Raw genomic sequence first — 10,769 nt, 5'->3', positions numbered from 1 at the left:
TCTTCAACATCAAGGATCTCTCTCCCTACCATGGTGATGAGGCTTTCGATCCAAGGTCGGATCTTTCCCAAGGGGGGGGAGATGATGCGGAGCATACTACAGTCATCCCCATGGACCTACCTTCGTCTCCCACGACACCAATTGGACCAATGACAAGAGCCCATGTGAGAGCTATCGAAAACAAGGTTAACTCTCTCCTTGTTGAACTCCCCTTTAACCAACTTGAAACATGGCTACTACCTCAAACGGAGATGCTTTGTGTGCTTAGGTATCAAGGAAGCAACCAAGGAGAAGTTACGGTGCAAGATGGACATCGAGAGCATGAAGACAATCTGCCCAGCCCAGAAGGACCGGTACAACCGCCCATGTACCACCCAACAACCGCCCGAGCGGTACAACCGCTCGACTACCGCCCACCTACCGGTCCAGCTTTTGTAATTGAGCGGTGCAAGGCCAGTACAGCACCGGTTTATCCCCTTAACAACCAGAATACCGGTACAACCGCTCCAAACACCGGTACAACCGCTACCCCTTCCGTGAACACCTCCAAGAACCAGCACCTGAGCTCCGAGTGGTTCACCGCCCCCATGACTGGTACAACCACCCTGCCTGTATGCAGTGAAAGGGGTTTCACCCCATGTATCTCCCACTTACACCTGGGACTATATATACTTGTCCCCTAGCTCCGTATTAGGGTTAGCATTGGTTTAGCTCATATTTGAGATAGAGCTTTGCTCATCCACTTGGTTACTTCTCCATCGGAGTTCACGACCTCTTTGGAGAAGATCCCCCAAGCGGATTCAAGACCCCATCACGGGAAGACCCTTCAAGACCTCCTCACGGAGAAGACCTTTTGTATCGTCCTTTGTTGACTTTGAATCGTGTATCACTCTTTGTGTTTCGAGGATCTAGCATATGTGTGACCGGATCTTGTTGGTTGAGTGATTTCTCTCGTGTTTCCCCTCGTGTTCCCCTCGTTTTTCCCCTCGTGTTCTTCGTAGGATTCCCTACAATCGTGAAAGATCGGGCCCCTAGGGTTCTACCCTACATCACATTGGATGGCTCCCTCCTGCATCATGTCCACGGACCATGCCCGGACATAAAAATGGACATATACCCGAGACATTTGCTGGTCAGCTTTGGAGATGCCCTTAAGATAAAATTACCAAAAACTAAAAACAAAAATTAATCACTTTTCTATGAAATAGTAATTGTGAGTGAATAGTACTATTCTATGAACAATACTTTCATGTTTTTATTTCTTTTTAGATAAAATTACTAAAAAGACAAACGTGGGGTGCTCTGCCAGATTCCGAGCATGCAATTGACCAATCACATGCATGGCCCTTTCTCTCTCTCTCTCTCTCTCTCTCTCTCTCTCTCTCTCTCTCTCTCTCTCTCTCTCTTCTCCTAATCGCACATGCATGGTCCTCCTCTCCTCTCTCTCCTCCCAACCAAACACTAAATCATAAATATCCCATCACATGCATGGTCCCCAACTACCTTTTCTCTTACCAACCGGATAATTTGTGATTAGCATTGGATGACTCCCTCCCGCATCATGTCCGCGGACCATGTCCGGACATAAAAACGGGCATGCGCCGGAGACATTTACAAGTCAGCTTTGGGGATGCCCTTAACAGAGAATTACCAAAAACTACAAACAAGTATTACTACTCTGTGAACAATACTTACATGTTTTAATTCCTTCTTAGATAAATTACCAAAAATGAAAAAGAAAATTACATCAAAGATGAGAAACCCTTCTAGATTTGTGCAAATTTTTGAGTTTAGACGCTATTCAACGAGGTCAGAAAAAAATTAGCTCCTTCTTTTTTGGTTGCGGTGTAAAGTCATCATAAATTCAGAGCTTCCAGTATAACTTATAACCAAATTGGTGTATATAGTGATTATATGTACATTATAGTATACAATTTGATTTTTTTAGTTTCTATTATAGGGTTACTGCGAATGTACCTCAAATTGTGTTATATATTTTCGTAGCCAGTCCATTCTTTTTGAAACTCCAATATAAAAATACATGAAGTATTCTAGAGACTACATCGAATTTGTGGTGGCACTGCCTTGTGTTACACGACGCTACTTCATCTAGAAAACAACCGTTGATTCTGCTTCCACTTTCTCTCCCGATCTCCTCGCACCTTTCTCCACTAGAACAGTTTGGCCCCAATGGTTTCGCCACCGTGGGTTGGATGTCAATCCACTATCCAAGGTCTCCGCCGAGTATGCTCGTGCCTCGGCCCTCATGGACCTTTCTTTCATCTTCGTATCTCTGAGGCCAAGAGAACACAGAAAGGACAAGAATGAGGCAACATCGCAGCAGGATGCTCCCTACAGTTCCCCAAACCCTGGCGGCTCCTCTCCGGATTGATTTTCTTCTAGCAGCACTCCTTCCTGATTCCCTCCCGACGGATTAGAATGTGAAGCACCGTCAACTTCCCTAGTGAGGGTGTAAACCATTTGCATCGAGAGCGGCGATGCCGTGAGGTTTTTTAGTCTGCCGAGCTCTCTTCATCCTCTTATCTTCGCCCAGTACACTTTCTTGAGCATCAAGTTCTCTATTTCCCTCTCCCATTGTTCATCTGTCTCTTCTCATGCCTGCTCTTATCCCCTTCCAGTTGCTGCTCCCACCCATCTTGTTGGGGATATACCCCGCCATATGAACCGGTCGGAAATATGACCCGGTCGGACTTGGCGGTTTACTTGAGACCCAGTTTACACTCCGCGATTCATTGGTCACCCGCCCTGACCAGACGGTTTCCAAGCAACCTACCTGAACATTATGACTCACTGGTAACCCAGCAGGCGGGACAGACGGATGACAAGGCCCAAGGCCCAGAAGGCCAGTTTATATGAATGGCGGGCCGGTTTAAGAGGAAAGGCGTGAAGAATATTTACCTTACTAGGAGTTAAGACCCAGACTTGTATCCGGTTTGTATTAGAAGGTAGACTAGCCCTAATCCTAATAGGACTCCACATATAACCCGCCCCTTCAACTTATATAAGGAGGGGCAGGGCTCCCCAAAGAGGGACAAGGAACAAGAAACAATCTCTAGGGCTAGACACAAGGAGAGGAGAGGCGGTTTACGGTGACTCCCTCATGATGATAATGAGACCTAGCCACAAACAGCATGTAGGTTTGTTACCGGATAATGTTTCCCGGGGCCCGAAGTTGTCTAAATCTTTGTCTTGCGTATTGCGTCTCTCGATTCCGCTCAAACCCTCTCAAGCTACCACATAAATGTGTTGACCTCATGACTAAGTCCTCACACTAAGGACATCTGACATGTTAATTCCACGACAGTTGGCGCCCACCATGGGGCTCGCGCACGGTGGTGCTGAGTTCTTGGAGGGAGCTATCCTAGGGATCAAGAAGCTACGCCCGGCTTATTGAAGAAGTTCTGGTCGGCTCGTCGGAGAGTTCCAGCTGGCTCGCCGAAAAAGTTCTGACAGGCTCATTGAAAGGTTATGGTGCGACGGAAAGTGCTGGCCGGATCATTGAAAAGTTCCAACCGCCTCGACAAAAGGTTCCATCTGAATTGGCAAAAAAGTTCCGACCGCCTCGACGAAAGGTTCCGTCCGAGTCGCCCAAGATTTCCAGCCGAATCACCAAAAGGTTCCGTCTGAGTCGCCAAAGGGTTTCGACTTAGGTTATGAAAAAACTTCGGATCAAAAGGTTCCGGTTCAAAAAGTTCTGGGTTATCAAGAGGTTCCGGTTCAAAAAGTTCTTGCCAGGTTATCAAGAGGTTTCGGTTCAAAAGTTATGGATTATCAAAAGTTCTGGCCGGATTATCAAAAAGTTCCGGGTCCAGAAGTTCCAGCTCAAAAAGTTCTTGTCGGGTTATCAAGAGGTTCCGGTTCAAAAGTTCTGTATTATCAAAAGTTCTGGCCGGATTATAAAAAAGTTCTGGGTCCAGAAGTTCCGGCTCAAAAAGTTCTGGCCGGGTTATCAAGAGCTTCCGATTCAAAAGTTCTGGATTATCAAAAAGTTCTGGCTGGACTATCAAAAAGTTTCGGTTCAAAAGCTCAGGGTCATCTATTGTTACTGGCAGTAGGGATATGCCCATCCACGCCATTGCTGGGCCTCCATATATAAGTTGATTTATGGACCACACAAAGACCATCTGGCATTCAGGTGATATCCATCCAAGTTTGTGTTATTAGCATATATTGTTTTTTGTCAAAAAGCAAGTTTATCTTTGCCTTGGTCTGCAATATTATTTATGCAGGACAATTGTTCATTGCAAGTGCGATGATCGTGTCATGGATGAATAGCCCGTGCCACCATTATCATGCGCTAGCATCTGACTATGACATGATGCTTGAGGAATATATGTGCAAACCGTCGTTTCTACGGCCCGATTTAAATCAACATGACAATGATATGACTCGCCCATACGGTTTACTGTATTCGCGGTTGACTTGCCCGTCCGCGCTGGCTTACAACGCCGCTGCCAGATCATCTGTCTGAGCCGCCTTTGATGTTGCGGCCGTCTTTGTTATCCGTCTCTCGCGGCCTGGTCTACATCAACATACCGGGCCGCACCTGTCTGCATGAGCTGTTTATTGAGCATGAGCAAGTCACAACTTGGGTAGCCCGGCTTTCTTTCAATAAAATGGAGGCAAATTATCATAAACTATCAACCGCCGTCTGCACTGGGTGGCTCAATGGTCAAGCGCATATGTCGCCGCCACTACAGTTTGGATAACTTCAAATAACCAGTTGGAAGGAACCATTGGCCGAGTTGTTGACACGGCTCATACGAGATCATTTATAACCCGATGCAGTCACCTCAACCTTCTGTGGATTCACATCGTGCTATCAACACCAATGATATACAACTTATACTGGTTTATATCACGGTCAAATATGGAGAATCTCAAGCCAACTCCTCGAGTCGCCTTGATATGACTCAGCAAATGTTGTCGGTTTTTGCTGAATTCAAGAACCCCAGGACATGGAGGGAAAGATAACCCAGTCCCGGAGGCTACTACCATATTGATGAAAGTATAAAGGCCGTCAGAAAATTTCAGGTTCAAAAGGAAGAATGCCGGTTTAAAATCCGATTCAAGGGAAATCTATTCTCCCATAAAGCTCTGAAGCTCTCAAATCCGGTTTAAGAATTTTTGGTTCAAAAAGATTTAATCTCTTGCAAGTTCGAGTTTAAAGGTCGCCAAAACAAATCCGGCTGAAAATGAAGATTTCGGTTTAAGATCCGGTTCAAGGGAAAGATGTCTCCCATAAAGCTTTGAAGCTCTCAATATCCGGTTTAACATCTGGTTCAAGAAGAAATATCTCTCGCAAAGTTTGAGTTCTCAGAAAAGTCAAAAGGAGCCAAAGAGAGATTGTTGCATAGCACAACTCAAACGTAGGCACCCAGCGAGCACAGCTCAGAAATATATCACTTGGGGGCTTGGTAGTATTCGAACCATAGCTACACCTCTTGATCGACGTAAGGCCACCAGGGAAATCACTTGGGGGCTTGGTCGTATTCAAACCATAGCTACACCTCTTGATTGGCGTAAGGCCAACAGGAAATCACTTAGGGGCCAAAGAGAGTGTTGCAAAAGCACAACTCAAACATAGGCACCCACTGAGCACAGCTCACAAAGTTACTTGGGGGCTCTTTGTGCAAAGCAACAAAGAGTTTGAAAGGACCCTTATAATAGGCTATCAAGCCAGGCTTGGAATCTAGGTGTATTCACCTAAAACCCCGGGTTAACCTGCCTTCATCAAGTAAGTCACTCCGCCCAGGTAATCCTGGTATGACCCGCCGAACGTTTGACAAGTCAATCTTATACAGACCCTGAACTTGTCAAAGTTAAAACGATGATTGATTAATGTGAGGTCCATCTTAAAAGGCTTTGTAAAATGGTTTAACTCAGTGGCCTGGTAGCCCATGAAAAGCCTCGAATTTGGGCCTGGCAGCCCTTGAAAAGCCTCGACTACAAGTTTTCATTTTCTTTTATTTGTCAAAGTCTTTTCTCCTTTGATAAGGTTTTACGATAAACCGGTGTCTGTTGACCCGGCCTGACTATAAGTCGACATTATAAACCGGTGTTTGTTAACCCGGCTTGACTTTCAACTATAAGTTGTTAGTACACAACCAATTATAAACCGGAGTTTGTTAACCCGGCCTGGCTTTGACTATAAGTTGCCAGGATGATCATCCGGTGTTTATCATAACCCGGCATGGCTTCATTATAAACCAGCAAAGCATGGTGGGAATTACCAGCAAAGCATGGTGGGAGTTATCAGTACTCCAGATTTGGGTTATCACCCTTACTACAAAAAAGTTGGTAAACCAACAATGTGATTCAATATCACACGTATGATATATTTCATATTTTATTATCCTTGCAGCCTGGGTTATAAACCCGGGTTATATGTTGGGCATTATGACCCGTCCGGCGGTAAACCGCTAGGACACTTTAAACTTGCTGTATGCAGAAACAGGTTGAATAAAGCATAATTATAAATCACCGGCGTTTATTAACCCGGCCTGGCTTTAAGACTATAAGTCGCCAGTATATGATGAGAAATTATCCGATGTTTGTTAACCCGACATGGCTTTGGACTATAAGTCGCCAGTATATATTTGGATTGTGCCATTGGAATCATGCGCTTATAAATCATTGGGTATATTATTCAAATCTTTAATAGCCAACATGGCTGGATTTTTATTATGGTTATCAATAACCAATATTATGATTGAGGTTTTCAAAGTCACTTTAGCGCAATGGCTATCATATTATCAATGGATATGATTTATTCTATAATTGAAGGAATAGTCCCGAGTTGCTGCAGGCTTACGACCCGACACTTGGGGGCTATGTTATTTAAGTTGAGATTACAACAAATACACAAGTCTCATGTCGCTACAAGCATGCACCATGACACTTGGGGGCTAATGCAAAATTCATTGTTTGGTCATCTTATTGAAGACCCGACTCATCACATTATAATGAGCCAGCCCTTGGGGGCTACCAATTGCTCCTGTCAACAATTCAAGGTACAAAGCTTTTTATCCATTATATTGAAACGTCCACTGCTCAGTTGGTAAAGCACAAGGCTCTTAACCTTGTGGACGTGGATTCAAGCCCATGAAGGGGGTTAAATCATATGGTGTTATTTTCATTGAAGTATATATCAAGTCCCAGCTCAAAATTATCTTAATGAGTCGGCCCTTGGGGGCTACACACCACTGCTCAAATCTACATGATTATATTTACAAAGTCCTTGCTCATTATTGCATAATGACCCGACCCTTGGGGGCTACACTGGTTGAAGTTTTTATGAGCATAAGGCAATTTCAAGTCCCAGGTTGCTGCAAGCATGACAACCCGGCACTTGGGGGCTACATATATGGAGTATTCAGTTTTTACTAGTGACTGAGATGAACAACATGGATTTCTTCAAAGTGGCAGAAATTATATGGAAACAAGTCTCAAATCATCCTTTGTTCTGTTCAAGACTTGGGGGCTATAGGTAATATGGAAATAAGGGAGAAATATCTTCTGATTTTTGGTATGACCCGGCATCACCAATCATTATGACCCGGTGTCTGCAACAATCATGAACCGGCGTTGGAAACAATCATGACCCGAAATTATCAGTTTTTGTAACCTGGCGATTTTGGAAATCATAGATCGGCAAGTTCTACATCTTCAAGCCGGCTGAATACCAGTTGAATATTTGAAGACCAATACTTTTGTCAAGTCAGAGTATTGAAGGCCTAGTCAAATGGATTCTTCATTTACAATATTTCTTCTACAAGCAAATTGATTATGAAGCTGGTCTACTGACCCGGGTTTTCTAGAAGGAAGACAAGGATTTAAGGATGATCAAGCGCCGGTTTACAAGAATTTTTAACCCAGAGCACGACATACCAAATTTGTTCTTGTGTTTATTTTGCAGTATAAGTTTATCATGGATAAATCCAAGCTAAACTGGGGGCTAATGTCGGGGATATACCCCGCGGTATGAACCGGCCGAAAATATGACCCGGACGGACTTGGCGGTTTACTTGAGACCCGGTTTACACTCGGTGATTCATTGGTGACCCACCCTGGCCAGACGGTTTACAAGCAACCTACCTGAACATTATGACTCACTGGTAACCCGGCGGGCGGGACAGACGGATGACAAGGCCCAAGGCCCAGAAGGCCGGTTTATATTAATGGCGGGATGGTTTAAGAGGAAAGGCGTGAAGAATATTTACCTTACAAGGAGTTAAGACCCGGACTTGTATCCGGTTTGTATTAGAAGGTAGACTAGTCATAATCCTAATAGGAGTCCACATGTAACCCGCCCCTTCAACTTATATAAGGAGGGTCAGGGCTCCCCAAAGAGGGACAAGGAACAAGAAACAATCTCTAGGGCTAGACACAAGGAGAGGAGAGCCGGATTATGGCGACTCCCTCATGATGATAATGAGACCTAGCCACAAACAACATGTAGCGTTGTTACCGGATGATGTTTCCCGGGGCCTGACGTTGTCTAAATCTTTGTCTTGCGTGTTGCGTCTCTTGATTCCGCTCAACCCCTCTCAAGCTACCACATAGATGTGTTGGCCTCACGACTAAGTCCTCACACTAAGGACATCTGACGTGTTAATTCCACGACACATCTCGTGTCTGCTCTCCACCCCTCATGAAAACATAGAAATCGAGCAACCTCTCAAACCGCAAATTTCTTCTTGTCTGCACACAATCTGGTCTTCTTTTTCCCTTTCTCAGATCATTTTGCAAGCGTAGTCAAAGATGTGGTAGAAGAACAGATCAAGGCTAAGGTAATGCACATCCGGACATCTTTTTCTTTGTCTTGCTTTCCTTGAAGTGATACTGTTCTCCTGGTGCTGCTTTAGGCATTTTTATTATGTTGGAATTTTATGCATATTCCTTTTGTTGCTACAAATGATGTATTTTGGCTTTAATTTATTTTCTTGCGATGAATTGCAAGTTCAAATGAAATCCCATGGCATATTTGAAAGCGTAGGCTATGATAAATGTTCACATATAATGTGCAATTTGAGCATGAGGTAATGTTTGCAACACAAAACATACAGATTGGTCGTGGATAATAAATTTGAAATTGATCATATGTTAATTTATATCTTTCTATATAATGAATTTGGTGTATAAATCCATATCTTCCTATGTAAATTCAAAGGTTGTGGTCCGTATAAATTCAGATGTACCATTATGGATATAGAAATTGTACTCATGTTTCATCTATACATATAAAAACATTGATATGTACACTAACAAACCTGGACATGGTCTTCAATGAAGCCATGCTCGACACATCAAGCTATATCTAATGGAGTGAGCATACACTGTGTATCTATATTAGCATTCCAGTTTTTGCAACACTGAGAAGCTTAAGTAGGTTAAGTTGTGTAGTGACAAAGTTGATCTTGCTTTCATATGATAAGCATTAGTTTTCTCCGGCAGAAATGAGAAGAGAAATGGACAATCCCATGTATTAGTCTGACCGAACAATGTTATTGGAGTATATATACCTACTGAAATATATTTATTTTGTGGTAACTCTACCATTCACTTAGATATGCTTGCTCTTCTCCCTGGTTTTTTGAGTGAAAATTTTGTCAGACGACCAAAAGAATGCTTACCATCCATCTCTCTACTGATATAAGAAGACTATTTTTCATCCTGTAGGTCATATCACGAGGCCATCTTGCATAAGTTGTGGTGGTGAAGAAATTTTAGGTTGATGTACGCATGGATATTAAGCACTGGTAAGAACGCTAAAAAGATTAAATCAACTTCTATAGCTTGAAGAAATTGAGCACCAAGTAAAGTAAGAATTCGAGAAAACTCCAGGATAATGAACCACCCGACGAAATAATCATATCATCCTCTGATGAAGAAACTGACGACAAGAGATAAAGACCAAAAGCAGATCGCTCACAGTACTATTGAAGTACAATATACTTTATTGAATTATCCTCTATTCTCATATGTATGCCATGTGATGTATTATCATAATCGGGTGTTTACCCTGTTGTATTTCTCTATTCATACATGCATGCAATCTATTGATAGCATTAGCACCTGACCCCCGAAACCCTCGCCGCCGCCACCTCCCCTGCCCGTCTCCGGCGGGATCCGGCCGCCCTCGCCGGCGCGCGGCCCGAATCCGCTCCCCCTCCCCCGCCCTTCCTTCCCAGCCCCTCCTTCCGCCCTCGCGCCGCCTCCCCGGGAGGCGGCCGGGGCGGCCCCTGCGTTTCTCCCCTCGGCTTCGCATCCTCTTCCTCTCCCCTGCCGCCGCCGGCGGGCGCCCCCGGCTCCGGCCCAGGGGGTGCCGGCGGCGGCAGGATCTCATCTCCCCGCGCGCGCGTCCTCCTGGCCCGGGGCAGGGGGGCGGCGGCGGTGTCGCTCGGTTTGGCAGCGGTCCGGTGACCCGGCGGGGTGGCCGGCGGCGGACGTGGTGGCGGCGCTGCTCCTTGGCGGCGGGGCGGCGTGGTGGTGCGGGGTGGCTGACGTCGCGCCCCCGGCCCAGATCTGGGCCCGGCGGGCCCCATCTGGGTCCTAGCGGGCCGGCCCCCAGCGTGGCCTCGTTGTCTGCGGCGCGGTGAGGAGGACGAGCGGCTCGGATATGGGGCGTCGGCGCCGATGGCATGTCGGCAGCAGCGCGAAGGCGGGAGCTTTACGGGCCCACGACGGCTCGGCCGGGGCTGGTGTGCTCCTACTATTGCGTCCGGACGGCTACCGTCGCTGACGGT

The sequence above is a fragment of the Triticum dicoccoides genome, chromosome 5B (assembly GCF_002162155.2).
Source record: "Triticum dicoccoides isolate Atlit2015 ecotype Zavitan chromosome 5B, WEW_v2.0, whole genome shotgun sequence".
NCBI classification, from domain to species: Eukaryota; Viridiplantae; Streptophyta; class Magnoliopsida; order Poales; family Poaceae; genus Triticum; species Triticum dicoccoides.
This window is presented reverse-complemented; position numbering follows the sequence as displayed.